The sequence below is a fragment of the Myodes glareolus genome, chromosome 1 (assembly GCF_982192425.1).
Source record: "Myodes glareolus chromosome 1, mMyoGla1.1, whole genome shotgun sequence".
Classification (NCBI taxonomy): domain Eukaryota; kingdom Metazoa; phylum Chordata; class Mammalia; order Rodentia; family Cricetidae; genus Myodes; species Myodes glareolus.
This window is the reverse complement of record NC_142026.1, coordinates 13,067,495-13,090,533: the sequence shown is the minus strand read 5'-3', so window position 1 is coordinate 13,090,533 and position 23,039 is coordinate 13,067,495. Positions and strand designations below refer to the sequence as shown.

At 38.0% G+C, this 23,039-nt stretch overlaps 1 protein-coding gene across 1 annotated transcript in view; it reads right to left on the bottom strand.

Moving 5' to 3' along the window:
• The window catches only part of Spag16 (sperm associated antigen 16), an 883,930-nt gene that overhangs the window by 199,079 nt on the left and 661,812 nt on the right, over positions 1 to 23,039 (bottom strand). The gene's annotated exons all lie outside the window — the stretch shown is intronic.

Below are 23,039 nucleotides of genomic sequence, written 5' to 3'. Positions count from 1 at the left end.
GTAGTACACTGTCATCAGCAACAGCCTTTAATATACTAAAGAGTCCTAAATGAAGTTTAAAATGCATTTATCAGGGAGATACAAGTCAACTTCTACTGATAATTCCTGGCAAAATATACATTCATTTGTAAATAGTAGCTATTCGTTTTTATACGATATATTTAAGGAAATCACAATGTAATATCACATGCACATGAATTCTCAGTGTTGCTTCCCTACCTTTACCTTTAACAAAGGCCACTGCTTCTCCTGAAATAATATGCACTCACCAGCAATTCTACAAATAAGGCTACCCAACCACTGGGGTTTCACAGTCTAGCCAAGGTCATCAGATAATTACAAAAAGGAAGGGTTTCACTACCAAGGATAATGATTTATTAATCTTTTCTTCTTGCTGTTTATCTCAGAAATAATTTACTTACATTTGAACTTCTCAGATGAAAAATAGCTGGGATTTTTCAAAAATATGCAAACTGTTTGATGTGCCTGTCTTCCATCATTTCTTGTAATATTTTCTGTGTTTCCTTATAGTTTGTAGCTGTGCTGCCAATTTGATACAAGTTAGAGTCATTTGAGAGGAGGGAGTAGACAAGCCTCTAGGGCATTTTCTTTAGGGATGGATGAGGGAGAGCCCCGCCCATTAGGAGTGGTACCATTCCTGGGTTGGTAGGTTTGGGTTCTGTAAGAAGGCAGGTTGAGCAAACCATGAGGGGCAAGCCAGTTAACTTCAGCCCTCCATGGTCTCTGCATTAGTTCCTGTTTCTAGGTTCTTGCCCTTCTTGAGTTTCTGTCCTGGCTTCCCTTAATGACAAGACTGTTACCTGGCCATTAAAGATTTGTCTGCTGAGAGTTCTCTGCTTAGGTCTGTACTACAGCTTATGTTGGAGAGAATGAGGGGTAAGGAGAACACTCCTCCATTGCTGATGGGAGTACAAACTGGTAAAGCCACTTTGGAAATCAGATGGCAATTTCTCAGAAAATTAGGAAACAATCTACTTCAAGACCCAGCAATACCACTTTTGGGTATATACCCAAATAAGCTCAACTATGTTCATAGCAGCATTATTTACAGTAGCCAGAATTTGGAAACAATTTATATGCCCCTCAACCAAAGAATGGATAAAAAATGTAGTACATTTACACAATGTAGTACTACTCAGTGATAAAAAAAATAATGACATTTTGAAATTTGTAGGCAAATGCTTCCAATTTAAAAAAAAATAGTGAGGTAACACAGAGACAGAAAGACAAATATAATATGTACTAACTCCTAAGTGTCTTTTAGACATAAAGTAAAGAAAAACCAGCTATAGTTCACAACCCCAGAGGACCCTGAGAGAGACATAAATGTGTCTACATAGGAAGAAGAAAAAGACAAGATTTCCTGAGTAAACTGGGAGTATGAGGGTCATAGGAAAGGGTAGACAGGAGTAGGAAGGAAGAGAGTGGAGTGGAGATTAATATATAGCTCAATAAAAACAATAGAAACCTGTTACCTGGAAGTATAATCGAGATGAACCCTTTCCTTCCCAAGCTGATTTTGGTCATTGTTTTTCATCACAGCAACAAATCCTAATTAGGACAGGGGGTTGCCTAGTTTTACCCTGACTCAACTGAATATAATTGTTGAGGTAAGCCCTCCCAGCACACACACACTTGCCATTTGCCAAGAGAGAAAAGTGTTCATGACGCTCAGATTTTCTTTCCATCCAGATCTGAAAGCACCATCTCATCTTGCTGATAGTAAACTGAATATCGTGTTCATCAGCCTAAACACAGTCATCCTCGATTCTCTGTTTCCATTATTTTTAGATAGCTGGCTCTTAAGTGTGCTTTTCTTTTAGACTTTGAAAACTATATTAGGTCCTTTTGATCACTTTCTTCCTTAGGTGAGAGAACACAGTCAACTTCCATTCATTTCAATTCCCGAATTAGAACTACACAGTGAAGGGACGCTGTTAGGCTTCCACCAACCGTACAAAGAGTATAACTGTTGCGGGAAATGGCTCCAATGCCATGAAACACAATTCTCGGTCCTTTATCTTTAGTTAAAAGGAGAAAAGATGCCATAAAATACTGAGATTCTCTGAGGTACTCTTGGGACATAATAGGATTTTCTGACTCTAGACACCCTTTCAGGATTCCCACACATATCACAATATTAAATTAGAGCCTGTTCAGGACTCTTTAAAAGAAAATATTGCATTTATTAATTTGTTTGCTTCTTTATTTTGTATTTCTCTGTGTGTGTGCTTGTGTGTGTGTGTGAGAGAGAGAGCACATGTGCACCTGTGTGTGCGTGTGTGCACACACCTAGGTGCATTAGTGAAGTAACGTTTCTCCTTTTATCATGTGGGTCTTGAATATCAGACTTAAGTTGTTAGGTCTGGAAATGAGGACTTAGCCGGCCAACCCATCTTGCTAGCACACCTCTTAGATGAAATAATTGCAACTGGAATTAAGACATTCTGGGGATGGAGATGCTGGATGGCTGTAATTTCTAACACCCTGAAGAAACGGTTAGATTTGTATATCAGGTTATTTCCTAGTTAATTGCCTGCTAGAATTGGGACAGGTTGATTATTTCAAGTGCATAGGCAATTAGAAAAAAGAGGGTAGTTCAGCATGCCATGTAATCTAACTCACAGCTACAAACTACAAGATATAATCATGAATGTACAGCATGCCACTTCTATTTTACACATTAAATTGACCTGAAGTCGATCAATACTGTGACACCCTGAAGAGAGGTAGTCTGAATACCATAAATACACGGCTTATTTGATGATAACCTTGTGTTCTAAATCATAGGCTTTTATCACCGTCTGTGAGTGAAAGCAATATTACATTTTATGTATGTATAAAGAAAAAAAAAGCAAAAGAACACAAGAGCCAAAAAGAAACTCACCAAGCTGTTGAACTTCAAGGGAAGCTTTCATAAGGATGTGGTGACCTTCAGATGGTTTTGCAATCTGACTGTCTGTAAGAGCAAACTAATCAGTGGATGAGGCTTTTGTATTTAAGCCAGACACTAGGCAGAACTACATATGTGTGTGTGTATAAAACTTTTAATGACATAGAAGAATCATTTGAATCAATAATTTTGTTATTGTTGTCAGCCTAACAACAATAACAATCTGCATATATAGAGTCAAAGTTGAATAAAAGATAACATTTATATTTTTTCCTCTGAATTTTAACAGTCTATAATATTTTCTATAAGGAAAGACATCTTCTATGGACACACAGGAGCAAGAATCACAGGCCATCTTTGTCTTTCAGGTGGGCACTCCTCCAAATAGTTCATTGGATGTATAATTTTTAGTGTATTGCTGGCAGAAATGTAGCCATAGGTTTCCTTTTCTAAAACTTTAGGAGAAGTAACCCACATATCACTGAGTTGGATAGCTTAGAAAAAAATATAACCTAGCCTCTAGCCCCTTGAAGGATATTTTCCATACAAATGTAAATGTCTAAGTTCAAACAAAATTAATGAGTCAGTGTGATGAAGCTCTCAACATCTTAGAGAACTCTCTGATGTTGCGTGTATGTCTTTCAGAAGAGGATATTTTAATACCATACTATGAACTAGACAAAAGCCTTTTCTATTCAATAACTGTCCATCTTTTTGTACTCAGGGGAAGGCAGCATTGCTCTCTAAAAAATGAAGAGAATATCAATGGAGCTAATATCTTCAAAGTGCTTGGAGCTCAAAGCAGTTGCCTGCAGTAGTGAAGAGTCCCCACCCTCATTATCTCTGCAAAGAAAAGTGACCAAAATGCAAAATACTGCCTGATTTCTAGGCATAGACTTGCTCTACAGAAAGTTAAAATAAACATTCACTAACTTGCTTCTTAGCTTCATTCTTTGAATTTTAATTAATAGTTTTAAATTAAAATGAAATTATGAACAATATTTCATACAAAATGAAAAGTTGAAGTAGCATAAAATTAAGCTATCTGGGTCAAATTAAATAAATTTCTTTAAATATCAGATACAGCTATATTTCATGCAACAGTGACTTGTATGATATAATTGCAAGTATCCGAGGGTTATCAAATCATGAGTTACATGCTATTACAAGTTCTCTTCTGGGCACCTTTGTCATATGAGAATTCACTTAATTTTTAATCCTCTATACTGTAAAAATGAAGGGTTGGTACATTCGGCACCTAACATCAAACACAGTGTTATGTCTTGTTCATGAGTTTACATGGTTTATCTCAGTAATGTTCACAAAAAACCATAGCAGGTACATTTTATTGTTCTCAATTTTTAGGGGGAAACTAAGACAGAGAGAGATTAAGAAACTTGTCTGAATTTAGAGAATTGGTGTAGAATTTGGTTCAAACAAACAAACAAACAAACAGTATCTTTTCAAATGTTCTTGCCTCTTCTGCTGCCTCTGCTTATAATTAAAGTGAAAATTATAATTAAAATATATTATTAAATACATATTAAGTGGTGATTTGACTTATAGTGTATAAAAAATACAAATCATTAACTCTGATTTGTGTGATACCAAACAGGCTATTTTCCTCATATGTTTTTCTAATTTTTTCAATTATTTTTAGTAATTATTTAGGATAATGAAAAATATAGATATTATAAAAACAATGCCTCCTATTGCCACATCATAGGCATCTGCAGATCACTGGGATTTGTAAGCTTTAGTGCAATCTCGTTTCCCCTGTAGTCAGCAGAGGATTTGCATGAATACAGGATGTCAGTAGGCTCAGGTCTGACTCAATTCAATCAGAACATCAGGTTGCTGCTCCACATGTGTTTTGCCATTTGCTCACAATGAACAAACCCACCCGCCCCATATTGGAAGAGTCGCATCAATCAAGACCTCTGCTGTTGGAGTTCATCTGCAGACAGCGACAGAGAGAATTCGGGTGGCCAGCGATGGGCTTTCATGATGAGAGGGACATCAGTTAAGGCTATTCAGCAGGACCAGTTTGGCTCCTTCTGAAATCCTAAAGTAAAAGGTGTATTATTAGTTTTCTGTTTCTGTGGAAAAACTATTATGGCCATGGTCAGTTATAGGAGGAAGATGTTATTTGGTTTACAATTAAAGAACACGACTGCAGAGGGGAGACATGGCAGCTGTAACAGGATGGAAGCTCACATCTTGGACCACAAGCCAGAATCACAATCTACAGAAAGCAGGAGAAGTTTTAAATTCTCAAAATCCAACTCATGTCCAGTGGCATGCTTCCTCCAGGAAGGCTGCACATCCCAAATCTCTTAAAATAGCACCTCCAATAGAAATCAAGTATTCAAACTTCAAACAAGGTGTACCTTTCACAGAGGCAGGAATAGTGGCATAAAGATAGAGTTAACCATTAGGAATTAGGACTTAGTCCCTTTCGGGCTAGTGGTAAAAAGGAAAAAAAAAGGAACTTAGAAATTGAAACCATGGGCTGTCCACTCTCTCCATACCTCTTCAATATAGTACTTGAAGTTCTAGCAATAGCAATAAGACAACATAAGGAGATCAAGGGGATTCGTATTGGAAAGGATGAAGTTAAACTTTCGTTATTTGCTGATGATATGATAGTATACATAAGTGACCCCAAAAACTCTACCAAAGAACTCCTACAGCTGATAAACACCTTTAGTAACATGGCAGGATACAAGATCAACTCCAAAAAATCGGTTGCCCTCCTATACACAAAGGATAAAGAAGCAGAGAGGGAAATCAGAGAAACGTCACCTTTCATGATAGCCACAAATAGCATAAAATATCTTGGGGTTACTCTAACCAAGGAAGTGAAAGACCTATTTGACAAGAACTTTAAGTCTTTGAAGAAAGAAATTGAGGAGGATACCAGAAAATGGAAAGACCTCCCCTGCTCTTGGATTGGGAGAATCAACATAGTAAAAATGGCAATTCTACCAAAAGCAATCTATAGATTCAATGCAATCCCCATCAAAATCCCATCAAACTTCTTCACAGACCTGGAGAGAACAATAATCAAGTTTATATGGAAAAACAAAAAACCCAGGATAGCCAAAACAATCTTATACAATAAAAGAACTTCTGGAGGCATTACCATACCTGACTTCAAACTCTATTACAGAGCTACAGTATTGAAAACAGCTTGGTATTGGCATAAGAACAGAGAAGTCGACCTATGGAATCGAATAGAAGACCCGGATATTAACCCACAAACCCATGAACACCTAATTTTCGACAAGGGAGCTAAAGGTATACAATGGAAGAAGGAAAGCATCTTTAACAAACGGTGCTGGTATAACTGGATCTCAACCTGTAAAAGAATGAAAGTAGATCCATATCTATCACCATGAACAAAAATCAAGTCCAAATGGATTAAAGACATCAACATTAATCCGTCCACTTTGAACCTGATAGAAGAGAAAGTGGGAAGTAGTCTACAAGATATAGGCACAGGAGGCCTCTTCCTAAGTAGGACCCCAGTAGCACAGACAATAAGAGAAACAATGAATAAATGGGATCTACTGAAACTGAGAAGCTTCTGTAAAGCAAAGGACACTGTCAGTAAGACAAAAAGGCTGCCTTCTGACTGGGAGAAGATCTTCACAAACCCCTCATCAGACAAAGGTCTGATTTCCAAAATATACAAAGAACTCAAGAAACTAGACACTAAAACTCTAATTAACCCAATTAAAAAATGGGGTACTGAACTGAACAGAGAATTCACAACAGATGAACTTCGAATGGCCAGAAGACACTTAAGGTCATGCTCAACCTCCTTAGCGATCAGGGAAATGCAAATCAAAACCACTTTGAGATACCATCTTACACCTGTCAGAATAGCTAAAGTCAAAAACACCAACGATAGCCTATGCTGGAGAGGATGTGGGGTGAGGGGAACACTCATCCATTGTTGGTGGGAATGCAAACTTGTGCAGCCACTGTGGAAATCAGTGTGGCAGTTTCTCAGGAAACTGGGAGTCAACCTCCCTCAGGACCCAACAATTCCACTCTTGGGAATATACCCTAGAGATTCCCTAACATACTACAAAAGCATTTGTTCTACTATGTTCATAGCAGCACTATTTGTAATAGCCAGAACCTGGAAACAGCCTAGGTGCCCCTCAATAGAAGAATGGTTAAAAAAGGTGTGGAACATATACACATTAGAGTTTTACTCAGCGGTAAAAAACAATGACATCTTGAATTTTGCATGCAAATGGATGGAAATAGAAAACGCTTTACTGAGTGAGGTAAGCCAGACCCAAAAAGAGGAACACGGTATGTATTCACTCATATGTGGATTCTAACCATAATTAAAGGTCTTTGAGCCTATTATTCGTGATCCTAGAGAAGCTAAATAAGAAGATGAACCTGAGGAAGTTTATTTAGCTATCCGCCAGGAGGTAGGAAATAGACAAGAGTCCCAGGTAACCTCGGGTGCATGGGGCGGTGGGAGGGTTGATGGAAGGGGAGAGGGTTAGAGAGAAGGGAGTAGGGGAGGAATGGGGAAAGCTCGGTGGCCTGGGATGGGGGGGGGAGGAAGGATGAATATGGGATCAGGGAAGAATATATTTCAACTAAGGGAGTCATTTTAGGGTTTACAGGAGACTTGATTATATATGGGATCCCAGGTCCAAGGAGAGATCCCCAGATTGTTCTCTGGACAGAGGAGAGGGTGCCTGAACCGGCCTTGACCCATAACCATACTGATGAATATTTTGCTTATCACCATAGATCCTTCATCTGGCGAAGGACGGCGATACAGACGGAGACCCACATTGGAGCACCGGACTGAGCCCCCCAAAGTCCAAATGAGGAGCAGAAGGAGGAAGAACATGAAAAAGAAATCAGGACTGCGAGGAATGCTCTCACCCACTGATACAAGGGGACGGATCTAATGAGAGTTTACCAAGGCCAGTTGGACTGGGACTGAACGAGGACATGATCTAACCAGATTCTCGGAATTTGGCCAGATTCTCTGAATGTGGCTGGCCTGAAGTCTTTCTGAAAAGCCATTGACTATGACACTGGGACTTGTTTCCTCTGCGTATACTGGATTTTGGGGATCCAGTCTGTTTGGATACTCACCTTCCTGGACCTGGAGGGAGGGGGGAGGAGCTTGAACTTCCCACAGGGCAGGAAACCCTGACTGCCCTAAGGGATGAAGAGGGAGGAGGAGAGGGAGTGGGGGGAGTGGGAGGGTGTTGGGAAGAGGGGCAGAAATGGAAACTTTTATAATTTAATAAAATTACTTTAAAAAAAAAAGAAATTGCAACCATGAAAGAATTGAATAACCAGTCTCCCTCCTATATATAAAGGACTGTCAGAGAATCAGGTAGCAAGCTTTAACTTCCATTGGTTTCCAATAAATCTTTTTCTCTCTTCTCCCCCATTATTACCAGCATATCTAGGAGGAGGTACATAGGAATTAGCCAACGTACAAGAAATCATTGCTCCATCTTCCATGTTCAACAAGCTGTTAAAACACCAGTTCCTTTTAGTTTCCAGCAGCACTGCTTCCTTTCACGTTTTCTTGTTTCACGTACAGGCGCATATGTGCATATCACTAATATTGAAGACTAATTGCATACTGATTCTAGAAAAATCAGATATAAGGGAAGAATCTCACAGAGAACGCCTACACTCGTTTTCTGGATTCCATGCCAAACTTTATATGCACATCTGTGCCAGTCACTGCCCTGGCAGGAAACAAAAATGTCTCATTTGGATGGAAGATTTAAAGAGAATTATAAATGAATGGACTATTTACCAATGAAGCAAATAGAGTAATGATTGAGAAAATACATGCATAATCAGAATCAGTGGGGAATGGTTACTGCATAAAGCTTAAAAGGAACAGGAAAGGAAATGGTCTATTCAGAAGACTGGCTGGGAACTGGAGTCCCTCAGCAGGGAAGAACACAGCTGTGAGACTGTGGGAACACAGCTGCAGCTGTGGGCCAAGGTGCACTACAACAGCTGGCTTGTAAAAGCACCTAATCAAGGTGGGACAGGGTCGTGCAATGACCCACCCTCCTCTTCTCAACCTTCGATCTGGCTCTTGTATCTTCATCTCCATTAGTCACTTCCAAATCTAAGCAGTGGGCATACTAGTCTCTGTTGGAACAAAGGAAGATGAAGAACATAGAATGACAAGCGGAAAGATACTCACATGGAAGAAGAGCAGCTCAGCCTCCACCCATCAACATGTCTCCTCATCTACCTATACAGTTATTGACTGAGATTAGGGCCTATATTTTTCCTGTATATTGGTTTTCATTACGTTGTAATCTTTAACCTAGGGGAATACATTCTAAATGACTCCTAGCTGATGCTTGAGACTGCAAATATATAGAACATATGTATCTATGTATTTTCCTCTCTATGGATGTTTGTAATGAACCAATTTATAAAGTAGGGACAACAGAAAATTAAAACAATAAAATACACGGAACAACATGTAAAATAAGTTACGTGCATATGGTTTCTGGCTATTCCATTTAATATTTTCAGGTAGTACAAAAAAAAAGATTGGTCTTCTAGACAAGACTGTTGAGACAATGTGACTTTTCATTATGTTAGTCAAGACAGCAGACATTATTGTCTTTATTTCTAGAGTTTTCCACTAATATTTTTGGACTGTGGTTGACTATGAGCAGCTGAAATTACAAAAATGACACAGCAGGGACAGTGGAGTACTGCATGCACTATTACCTGCTGTGTTCACATCCCATTGGAATGTGCTCATGATCTCAACATCATACGGCATCACATCATGCAAACTTAGATTCTGTATTTGGACAAGATGCATGCTTAGACATGCATTTTCCAGTTTCTTTAGTGATTATCTTTTCATGATTTATATTCAAAGATGCCCATTTGAATAATTTTGTACATTATTTCATAATTGATATAAATAATGCTGCATTATTTTATCATTATATACTTAAATGACAATCTCTAATATAATGACATCATATGAAAGAGATAACTGACTTTGAATCAAAGCAAATATAGCTTTGTTAACTCAAGAATATTTAAATCTCACTGGCTGATATACGAATAGGTTATTAAGTCCTACTATTAACTTGATAATCAAAACATGAAAAACTTGATATCCCAAAGTCCAAAGCCAGGGCAACCTTTGTTATGAGAAGCAATGTTTACTTGGGTGTACATTGGGGTAGGTGGAGAAAGAAGTTATAGAGAATTTTGGATCTGGAAAGACAAAGAGTAGGAGAAATAATTCTGGAAATATATAGTCTAGTTTAACTGTCTTAAAATAAACTAGGTATCTGATTTGTCAATAAGGGTAATGAAAGGTAATGACTATTTTTAATGTTAGCAAAATCCACAGGACTAAGGACTAGAAGACACGGTAGTGAAATGAGTGACGTTAAACTCCACAGGGAGTTAGACAGTCATATTATGTTACCATGAGATGGATAAAACGGGTTATTAAGAGATTGTGCTTCTTGAGATGAGTTCCATAATAACTATTTTCCATTGCTTCAGAATTTCAGAATTCATAAGCAAAGTGTGCTGCCTCATTAACAAAATAATTTTCATTATAATAGAAATGTGACATTCAAAAAAGTTATAATGAATCAAACATTTTCAAGGAGATTCTTGAACTCTTGACATAATGTGATGAACGGTCCAAACTATTAGTAATGAAAGTTAAACACCTCTAACTGTTGGCAAAAGCCAGATATCTAAGATTTTGTAATCGTACTTGGTCATTGTTTCTTGACATGGTACTGAAGAATAGTGAATCCACAAACTGTATCTTCTCACCATATCAGTGACCTTTGTGCACAGTTCCATCATACCTGACTCTGGAAGGAGAGGGTGCTACAGAGATGACTATAATGGTCGAATGACAGAGACTGGGTTGAGAGTGTTTAGAATATAACACCTTGAAGCAGTAGGTTTAGAGGACACCTAGGAAATAGTGTGTCACAATGCACTAGGCAAGTAATTGCTAAAATGAATGAGGGACAGATTAACCTAGAAGATGAAGCTGGTAGACATATATTAATATGAAAAATGCAAGAATGTAGCATAGAATTAAAGCAGAAATTTTACTAAATGTTACAGAGACACTAGGATATATGTACATATATATATATATACATATATATGTCTATGAAGAATAGCAGAATTAAAGAGTAAAAGAGACTCAAAATTGGTGAAATAATATAATTTGATGATGTTAATTTATCCTATGCTGAAAGGTAAGACTGGGATATTTTTGTGCTAAAAATGTTTTAACTAAGGGAAAGAAGTAAGTAGAAAAGGAGTTGAAAGGGAGAAACATAGCATCCATGGTTACAGTTAAATTTGGACGAAGTTCAGTGGTCTCTAAGGCCATGTGGCTATAGAACAATGGAACATCATGGAAGAACAAGGAATGGATGATAAAAGAGAGTGATTAGCATGGTAAAGACAATCTATTAAAATATAGATGGGTGCATCTAGTCTGTCTCCCCAGAGCCTATATGTTTCTTCCACCTCCATACACAAGTCACCCCTCCTTACAAACAGCTGTGGAGTGATACATGCCGCATAGTACAAGTGGAAGAGTTTGGGTTGAAATTTGCAACAGTTCCTCCTATTACCTGAAACCTTGCATGTTTTTGTAATTTCTTTTATCCAATAAATTCTCACTTTGTCTCCACTATATCCCAGAATTTAGTTCATTGCAAAGCATATAACAAGTTTATAATAAATAGTTCTTAATTAAACTGATATATTTTCCAACATTAGAGTAACAAAACTGTGAGTGCAAAAGTGTTGAATGTTTATCAAGTTTATTATTTAGAGATACTTAGTGATCGTTTTAAAAATACACTCTTCTTCTTATCCCGTTTTTCTATTTGGCATGAAATGTAGAACACGATGCATGATGACTTGGAGCCATTTTTACTTCCATTCTTAAGTAACAAGTGAGAAGAGACACTTCTGAGTTCAATCAGATTGAGCAAGTCGTATTTGAATATTGTTTGAAATTTAATTTCAGATAGCTAGCGCTGCAGGTTATCACAAGTGCGACTGCAGCAGCTCCATCCCCGTGCTGAGTGTGCTGTTTGTTCTGGTTTGATTTGCACATCTGTTGAACTGCAAATTCCCATAAAGGATTATCCTATTTAAAAAGTATCATCCTGGCAGATTAAAGATGATCAGCCATTCAATTTTGTATGACAGACTACTAAAAAGAAGGTGGATTCTTCCGTTACTGGCTCTGGACCAAGCAGTATGTGTACACTGAATTTTAGCTAGCACCATTGACTCTAATACGTGGTGGGTACTCTTAGATTAAAACAACCCTTTTCTTTTAGATGTCCAAATTGTGCATTTCTTGGAAAATCTCAAAGTGCTGATGTGCCATATTGTTTTAAGCAAACACATACCTATCAATTTGCTATATTTTAAGGCTGCCTATACTGGCATGCACTTGTAGTTTTCATTGTATTAACAAGCATATCAGTAGAGGTCATTATTATTTCTAAATGACACACACACACATATGATATATGCATGTGTGTGTGTGTCTGTTTGTGTGTATCCCTCACACGTGATTCACAGATGCAAAGCTTTATGGAATATTTTTTACTTAGGTGTGGTGGAAAAAATCATTTGACACCAACACATTATTCATCTGTTTACAAGTATGCCTTAGAAAGAAGTTTTAATAAAACAACACAGAAAAACTTCATTAAATACAACGCAGTATCTAATTCGGCAGTTAATATAGGATCGGTCATGGGTTTGGGGCACATACTCCATTGTAATTGTATATATGTAATTATATGTACAAACCTTATAAGGAACTTCTGAGTGGATATTTTATTTATTCAACAAGCAATTCAAGTGCCTTTTGATTTTCTTTGTATATCCTATTACAAATATATTTCATTGTAATTCTTGAGAGAACTTAGCTAGAACTGCGACTTTACTTGCTTCAAACTACTGCATAAGCTTAAGGAATTAACTCAGGTTTGAATTTGCGTGATCCATGCAAGGGAAACGGCGATAGCTTACTGCGTCTGTGCAGTGCTGCAGTTGGCAATAGTAACTAGCTATTTCTGCTCCGATTTAAAAAGAATGGGTCAAATCCTTGAAATTACTAACATTGTTGAAAGCATGAATCTCTTTTTCACAATTCCTATGACTGGATATGTGAGATTAATAATTAGTTTTCTGAGGAATATGGTTGCCAATTAAATTCAGAGCACAGAGACCACTCTGGACTCTGAGGAGGAAGCATGGTCCTGCCTAGCAACCTGACTGACTGAGCGGGACAGCAAGACTCACCCACAAAGTCACATGCACAGGCCCTCTCTTGCGCTAGGCAGATCGGCACTATGATGAACAAATTTATGATATAGTATGGAAGAGGAGAGAGAGAGAGAGAGAGAGAGAGAGAGAGAGAGAGAGAGAGAGAGAATGGTTGATGTCTTGTGGACAGAGGCATATTTGAAGAGGTGAAAGCAGTAAGGAGTGACCTGAGGTGGGGAGTTTGATTGCCAGCCAGGACTATCGTGATGTGATGTCTAGGCCTGAACTGCTATCTGGGCCCATATCTGGGTTCATGGCCCTGAAGCCGCTGCTGTCCATGTTGATGTCTGTGGCTACTGATGACACCAAAGACCAAAAGGGCAGAGGTGTCAGCATTGGCCCTCTTCCCTCACTGGCTGCAACAATAGGGAGAACTGGTCCTGCCCCTCGTCAACTGAAGCACTCAGGAGAAGGTCCTACTTGTTATTCGGGGAGTACAAAAGAGCTGACCCTGCTCAGAGGAGCATGGTCGAGCAGGTCCCGAAGGCTTGAGAATGGGAGATCAGCACATACCTGCCATCTAGTGAGGGAAAGATGCTTTCCTTTGCCCCTTGTTACCTGAAGCAAGTGGGGGACCCTCACCAACAGAGTACTAGGGAGAATGCACCCTGTGCCTAATCTTGGCACCATAGCAGAGCTGACTCTGAGGACATGGGTACGGGTGAGCTACCTCTGAAGGCATGGAGTAGCTTAGCTGGTACCACCTTCCTCTACAGTGTAGTGGTGAGGCCAAGAGAAAGATGCCCTATACATTTGCCCCCACTACCTCCAGCTGGTGAAGGAGCCGACACTACCTTTTATCAGCTGCAACAATAAGGAAAGAGAGCCCTGGACCTCACCTGGACAACACAATAATGCTGGCCTGTTGGTGTGGGTGTGGGATCGAGAACCTGAGGGTAGGAAAGCAGGAGAACCAGCTCCACCCTTTGTTCGTTGCTCCAATGGATGAACTAGACTGGGAAGTGCAGAGTGCATCCTACTGTTGAAGACAGGGGAGAGCTGGCCGACTGACTGACCTTGTAACTACCCAGGCCCAGAACAAGGGTTATGATTTGGCCCATCCCAAAATCCATCCAACCCATGATCTGCTGGAGTGTGTGAAGGAACTGGTTCTACAGACCCAAACCTACAGGATCTCCATGGCACAGGCCAAAACCAGGATATTCAAGAGGAGTCCCAGTGAGTGCTCAGCATCAACAGTGTAGCACACACCAGAAGCTTTGAAGAAGAAGAAAAAAAAGACTCTACACCATGAACACTTGCAAGGAAAGATATATGGATAAAAGGGTTTACTGTGTGACATACTCTGTCACACTACAGCTTCCATGACAAGATTGATGTTTCTTTTTTTTTTGTCTTAAATTTATGTTTTTGGGGAAAGGTTGCAAGGGCAGAGGGTGGATATGAAGGGTCACAGAAATGAGTGGGATTAAGATGCATGATATTAAAGACACAAAGGATAAATAGAAAGAAGGTTTAAAAATAAATAAATTTGGAGCACAAATCTGGGTCATTTTTAGTCCGCATTGTCCTCTCTATTCTGTCTGCTCTTCTGTTGAAACTCCTTTCTTTGCCAGTGAGCCTTCCTCATTTTGTTCGTGTATGTGCCACTGAGTTTAGAAACGGTTGTTTTATGAACTTATTTTATGCAGTTTAGGCAATTTACCAGTGGCTACATCACTGAATGAAATGATATTCTTTTCCCCAGAAACCAGTAACTGCCTGTAGTCTCCTGTCGAGGGTGGGGCCTCTTAAGCCCCTCCCTACACATGATGAAATGTCCATGGTTTTCATCTCCCGTAGGGTACCACAGTGGCAGTGAGTTAGTGAGCGCAATGCCTTGTTACCTCCTGAAGACTCTTTCAGAACATCTATCTTCATCAGCTGCCTCCACATTTTTCTGCCTTCTCTTCCTCCAAGATGATCGCTGGCCTTTCATGGGGGGGGGGTGTAGACATCTCTCAGCATGCAATAGTCATTTCTTCCTAGTACTTTGATAGTCATAATCATTGATCATTACCTACCACAAAAAGAAGTGTCTCTGACCAAGACTGGGAGTGGTGCTAACCCTGCTGAGCAAATCTTGGTGGGGTCTAAAGTCTGAGTATGGCACCTGACCTCACATAATTGTCAGGGTGGGCAAGGCTAATTTTTTTCTCTAAACATTAATCTTGATTTTTGTATGAAATACTACTTCTTTTCTAAACCAAGGAGAAAATTTTACTTATATTTAGGTGGTTAATTTTCATGTTGTAAATAACAGATAGGGTCATTTAAGCATTTAGTATAATTAGGATACCATGTTTTAATTATACTAAATACAAGGAAAATGTAATATAAAACAACTAAAAATTAGATGAAAAATCATATTGATGAGATCACAAAATTAATAGTTTTTGGTTTTGTGGATACTAAAAGGAAATCAGACCTATTTAGCTGTCTTGCACAGTATTGCATCTCAAGACAGGTGACTTTTACTCTTCAATCTTAACTTTGTGTTACATTCACTTGCCTTTTTCTAGTTCATGAGATGTGAGTCACTTCCAGATTTTTTGTTGTTTTGTTTTTTTTTCTGTTCTTTCAAATTAAATCAAGCCTCAGAAAAGAAAAGATATATGCGTTTCCAGGTTTTTAATTCATGATTCCTAAAGCTATGCAGATGGTTCCAGAAGAAGCCTTCACACGCTGTGCAGTGTTGTTTTCATCGGATGAAGTACACGCCGTGTCAACCACAGCCTATATAGATGACACTCAGGCAATTTCTATGGATAAAAACCATTGTAAGTTGTGAATTTCAAATGAGCCTTGGATGTCAGTATGGATGACCTAAGATTGGAACCACAGTCTATATCTAGTTAATAAATGAATATTGTAGTCAACAACCAATCAGAAGAGATGGCAGGCCTGTCAGTCCAGGTTCATGGCCATAATCCTCTCTATGATGATGACTGTTGTCTATGAATTAATGGATCTGTGATTAATACATCTTTAACTAATACTTTTAAGAAATTCGTACTTGTATTGGCATGTTACTTCTTGTGTTTACTATTAGGAAATTAAGTTACTTTAATCATGAAACAAAATAAGATAAAAATCAAAGAGAAAAAAATTCTATTTTTTGTATTTACTACAAAGACAGCATGAAGCCTGTCCCTAGGACTCTCCAATTCTTCTTCATAGAATTCCCAATTCATAGCAATTAAATGAAACAGTTTTCAAAGAACTGTAAGAGCATGTAAATTTATTAATACAAATAAGTAATTATAGCTCTCAAAACTCTTCCAAGTGGGAGAAATAAAACCCAGCCGATAGGTCTGTGATGACTGAAAGGGAAAGCGCTGGTCTATGCGTTCCACACATCTCCCCACAGCTCTACTCTGTTTCCCAAAGAGCTGCAGACGCTCCTGCAGGCGTTTGCTGCAGACAGGATACCTGAAGGGCTGCGCATGCGCGTGCAGGTATCCACGCCAGGCTCTATACTCAAAAGAGTGCGCATGTCATGTCACTGCAGATATCAGCTCCAGCCTGTATGTCCAAAGGGCTATCATCTGATTCCCTAATATTCTCCTCACTCTTTAGTCCAGTGATCTGCATTCACTTAAGAACAAAGTGGATTTTTTTATATTCAACAGGACCAATGGACCAAAAAAAATTAAATAATAGTGCCATAAAATAATTGAGTAGGTCCCTGTGGTCATCTGCTCCTCGTATTTTATCTTCTATTCTGATGACTCTGTGTCCCAAGAAATCCATGCCACAGAAGTAGTTCTATCCTCCTATGTTTGAGACATAAAAGGGAGTTGGTTTTATTTATACCTTTCTTTTTTAAGTTTTTGATATTTATTTCTAATTAAGCCAGGACTTAAACAAAAGAGGAGTGAGACTAGTTCAATGGCAGAGTGCTTGCCTAGCAGGTACAAGGCTCTAGGCTTGGTTCTAAGCACGACCATTGCCATCTCTCCAGATATCTCTGTAGCCTTCCTACTAATAACATTTACTAAGTGACTATTGTATGTCATATGTGTAAGGCATATGAAAATTAGCCAGCACTTGATCATAAAAGACTGAACGAAGGGTCATGGATCTGAAACGAGGACACAAATATAACTTTACATTCTCTCGTGGTTCACGTGGCCTTTGCCTGTTAAGTGAATAGAAATATAATTGATGGTGAAAATATAAAGCCCTACATAAAGCTCCAGAACTTTAGATTGTCTGTGTGAACTGCATAGACATTTGCTGAGATTTAGTCATGATTCAGAGTTAAATGCATGGATAAGAAGTGATACATGGTGTTGTATCTCAGGAAGCTTTGTGTAAAACATTGTCATGTTATCAGTAGTAGGAGAGGCTTCAGTATTTAGAACTAATGAGTCAATGTTTCCAGACTTGTATCACATATCAATATAGAACCATATGTTAAGAAAAGAATCAGAAAAGTAAAGGTATAACTTGTACCTCAGGATATAGATTGCCTGGTTTTGAATGCTAATGATACATTTGAACAGCAATATATAACAAGATGAATAAAGTTTCAGTGTCTAGGTTTCTTCATCTGTTAAAAGGGGACAAGAACATCTCTATTAATGTAGAGTAGCAATAATTAAATAGGACACAAGCCCCCCTTTACAACTGTAATGACAGTAATGGAGGCTTACTCCAGAGTATGGGCTTCCTCACCATGGAGACCATGCTCTCTTGAGTGCCATTTCTTTGTGCATTCTTTCTTTCTGTTAAGAACGTGACACTGAGGGTTTCAGAATTTCCAGGTTCTCAGCTCTTGAAAAGATGCTGTGATTCTTCAATTCCTGCTCTCCAATTTGGCCTTGGAGTTGAAGGATTTCCCACTCTGACCGGAGGAAACACAAACTGTTCCTGTGTGATCTCTCATGCACAAATTGTTATTCAGCTGGTAAGCGGAGAGGACGGAGGAGCCTCTGCAGGACTCCAGGGTCTCACAGTGCTGGCTGTTCTTACCCTGCTGGAGTCTGTCCTGCAGACTGGAGCTGCTCTGACCACAACGCCTTTATTCTCTGGCATCCCTCCCGCAGTCTTCCAGAAGCTACTGACTGGAATCTGGGCAGCACTCTGGGATCAGTCACATGACTTGCCTGACTCACCTGGTCTCAGAAAAACTTGTTTATTTATAATTGCTCACCATATCATGTTTGAAACTTCTGTTGTTTCAAGATTTTTTTTTGACTACAGTCTCCTTCCCTCCAGCCTTCCATCCCTCCACTGTTTGAGACTGTAACTGGCCAGTCCCTGCTACCCACTCAAGGCTGGAGTGGAAGATCCTACAGGTTTCTGACATTGCTTACACAATGGAACTGAGGTTTAGAAATATTTAGAAATTCTACCCAAAGTTTTCAGCCATTGAGTATTGAAGAAAAACAAACAAACAAGTAAAAAGCAACCTCCAAACCAGGGTTTTCTTCATGTTTACTCTCTCTAATGCGCTTCGCTGCTTCCATCAGAGGAGCTAAACAGATACTGACCTGTTCTCTCTCTCTGTCTCTGTCTCTCTGTCTCTGTCTCTCTCTCTCTCCCTCCATCCTTTCCTCCCTCCCTCCCTCCCTTCCTCCCCACCCTCTCTCCTTCCCTTCTTCTTTCCTGCCATTTCTTCCTAAGGCAGGTTTGATTCAATTCCCTCTCTGTAGACAAGGGTGGCCTCAAACTTACAGATCCACATCCTTTGCCTCCCAGGTGCTAGGATTAAAGGTGTGCACCACTATCACCCAACCAGAAACTGACTGTTGTTTAAATACTCAACAATGTACTGTATAGCCTTGTTAACCAACACTGGCAAATTAGAGCCAAAGATTTTGGGGATATTTTGTTTTGAAAAATTAGGGTAAAGGAAATCTATTCTTTTTCACCTTGTTCAATATTTTTTTCGGGGGGAAGTTCCATTTTAGTACTTCTGGCATGCTTCTGCTCAAGGGGGACATTTGGTATTGTCTCCAAAGGCCAGGAAACTTTGCCCATTTGAATGATCAGATACTGCCAGGCTTTCCATGGGAGACTATCCATAGACTATGCATCTGGCTCAAATTTCTGCTTCTGCATTTCCTAGAGACGTGGCTTCTTTATAAACATGTTGGAATTACCTTTTAGAAAGGAGCAAAAACCATTGCTGAGGTATATCAGCACAATGAAATGAAATAAAATATGTCCAAAGGGGTACATGTAAATAATTACAGCTCACTTTTATTACCTTCACAATACAGTTGTCTTTAACATTTTCTAAAACAGCGGTAAAGTTTTGAGTGAAAAAACACATGACATTTTAAATATGCCAAGAGAGAAGTATGATTTAGATAGTGAGTATTCACAAAAACTTGCTGTTTTACACTCCCAGGAGGCTCTTTTCTTAATGAGAAAGGAACATTTATCCTCTCACAAATACAATGCCATAAATTTATACTAATATATGGATACATCCATAAACACAGATAATCTGTTTTTGTCACAGGCAATATACTTGTAAATAAAACATTATGTAAATAATGCTATGCCACACACAGTTCTTTCAAATGTGCACAAGCGACTGATTCAGCAGAGGCAAAACAAAGTCACATGCAATGATTTACACATGCTCACATGTTTAAGTATATGTACATTTCACAAAACATAAAAGCATTATGTTAACCATTAGTTAACCATTTCAATGTACTCTCAATATCATATAAGAATGAAGGTTTAGCCATGCATCTTTTATCCATTGACTGACACACACATATTCTTGGACATCTTATCAACCTAGAGACAGTCTTAGTCTGAATTGTGGTATGTATTCTGCTCCTACACTTCTCTATCAAAGCTACATGTTAGTAGTACAGGCATCAATCTCAAAACAGACAAAGAACTCTTAGAACATACTTTTGTGAATCTAAAATGAAAATATTTGCCTAAAACTTATATTCATGAAATTTGAAATGAACAGTACAGACAATGCTTTCAGTTTTGTTATAATCTTCAGTCTATTTCTTACACTGTGCTACTGCGTACAATAGGAATCTAGAACCTTCAAAAAACTCCTAGTTTATAGAGACAGCAGCACAGAACATTTCTCCAGATGTCCTTCAGTGAAACTGATAAAGAGATATGATGATCACTTAGAATATAAAAAAATCAACACATTTCTTGTTTTAACGAATTTAGCCAGATGTTTCCAAATATTCACATGCATGGCTTAATATCAAGATGACAGTGCATGTTTATTGACAATGACATACCTTAAATCCAGAGCACAGCGGCATTGTTGGACAAAAATCAGCATGCCTTTAACAGTGATTCATTAGTGAAGTTGTGATGACTGACACTTGGTTGTATATAACCATGCAACTTAATACTGGCACAAATTTTGACCAGGAATCATGATTTGGCACAACTCAACATGCACTGGCAAAAATTATATTTTATTTCTAGTAAGGTCAATATTATCTTGCTCTTTTGGAATCATTATATCATATAAGCTCACATTAGCTTGTCTTGTGAATAAATAGAAATTTGTCAGATTTAGACTAATACGTATCTTGGTTTTATTTAGTCAGACTTCATTTTATCATTCTATTTAATATATTTTCATAATGTTGTTCTGCAACATTTCTTTGCTGAATGTTTTATCCCAAATAAATAGCAAGTAGCAAAGATGTAGGAGTCATTTATCCTTTTGCAATTTTGGCCAGCTCCAGATCTGCACTCTCTACTCTCTTGACAACAGCAAAATCTTAAGTACCAAACTTTCTGATTTTCTGTCTTTCTACTCATGTTCTCACTTGATCTTGGGCTCCCCCCAGCTCATCCAACTTTTGGTTTATTTTAACCTTTTTAAACAGGATCAGTTAGGAAGTCTGTAGAGAAGCACAAGTTTTTCATAAATCTATGAGAAAAGCCTTATGACAGTATTTCTAAAGCACATTAAATTAAAATTAATTACCATATGTTCCTTGTAAAAGGGATGGAAAAGTTAAACTGAAATTACATTTCCTCAACCTGATGGCAGAGTTCGCAAGTTCTGTCTTTTATGTGTCTCATCACTTTACCATGGATTCTGTATACTTTTCCTAACATTGGTGTATGATGAGTAGCTTGGCAGTCATGGAGAAAAAAGAGATTTTCCATACCTAGACTCTAATATATAGACTTGTGCAGCGAGAAGATAGATGCTGATATTTATTTAAAATCATGTTTGCCTGACTGTAGAAAGACCTTTCCAACTGGATAGCAAAGGTCAAAAAAAGTCAGTAGGTACACAAATATAATGACAATAAAATACAGAGCTATCTTTAATTTGTGCAATCGATATTCTTATAAAGACCTTAATTCCTATTATTAGAATATACTGCCTGAGGTTTTACCATTCAAAGTTCAAAATTCAAGGACATGAATAGTTGAACGCCTGCTCAAGATAATCAAAATGGGTATAGGAATGGGACTTGTTTGACCCCTCGGGAGGAGCTCCCATGGAGATCTGATGCCAATGCAAATTTACATGTCAGAACATTGCATTGAAATATTAATTTCTTATACAGAACAGTATGAAATGAAATACTGATACTTGAAATCTTTTATTCTTTTTTTAAAAAGTCCTTTATTCTTAACAGTGCCTTCTCTTTGAATTATGGCAGATCATAGTGCCATAATGTCAAGAAAATTGCTAAAAATCTTTCTTTTATTTTTGAAACTTTCACTTTCAAAAAAGTGACCCTCCTACTTATACCTTCTAAGCATTACATGTGTTTGCCACCGTATACAGCAACTAAGAATGTTTCCATTGTCATTTATATATTAATAAGCAAGGAAAACACAAATAACAGTTTAAGAAAATAACTTACACCTTGCATTTTCAGACATTTAATTGTAATAGCACAAAATCAGTTCCAAAAACAACCATACTGCAATTATCTTATAGTTGCAGAATTATTGTTTGTATAGTTATGTTTCTAGACCCAAGAATTAATAGGGATTATGTTTTTAATAAAGAATTACCTTTTCTTCTTAGATATTTGTTTCTTCCTTAACAATGGAAATTTTGTCATATCAAATTTTAACCTATCACAAATAACTCAAGGATTTTGAGGAATTCTCCAAAATTAAAAAATCTTAAACATCCATCACACTATCAAAGCAAAAATTTACTGTCAATTCCTCACTTAACAGAGAAAAACATTAAATATGGAGAAGCAGCAGCACTTTAATCTTCTAAGTGGATGGCTGGAATCACTTTGTTTAGCAGCAGATTCCACCCTATTCATCATCATCAGGGATAAAACGTTTTATTTGCTTGACAATTCATACACCATTTCAGGAAAAATGCTGCAAATAGTTTTGTAGAGCATAAAACCCTTGGCCTCCATAATAGATGAATATGTATATTCATTTTAGAATATTTCTAAGCAATTTTTTAGTATTTTATAATTAAAGTGTCTTATTAAAATGTTTCAAGTTTATCTTGATACAATGTTGGTTCTTCTCCACCCACTCGCCTCTGTTTCAGCAGGTCTAGCTAATTTTCCTTGGGTAGGATTCTATGGGATGTGGGCTATAAGGGTACACATGAAGCTGTCAGCAAGCTATGGTGTGTCTACATTAGTACCACCTCTTTTCTTTGTGATTTATTTCCTTCTGTGATCAATATAATTCTTTTGTAATAAGATTCATAATATCGATAAACTACAAATACCATAGTTGGTATATTCAAAACAAAAATTACAAATAAAGTATTACC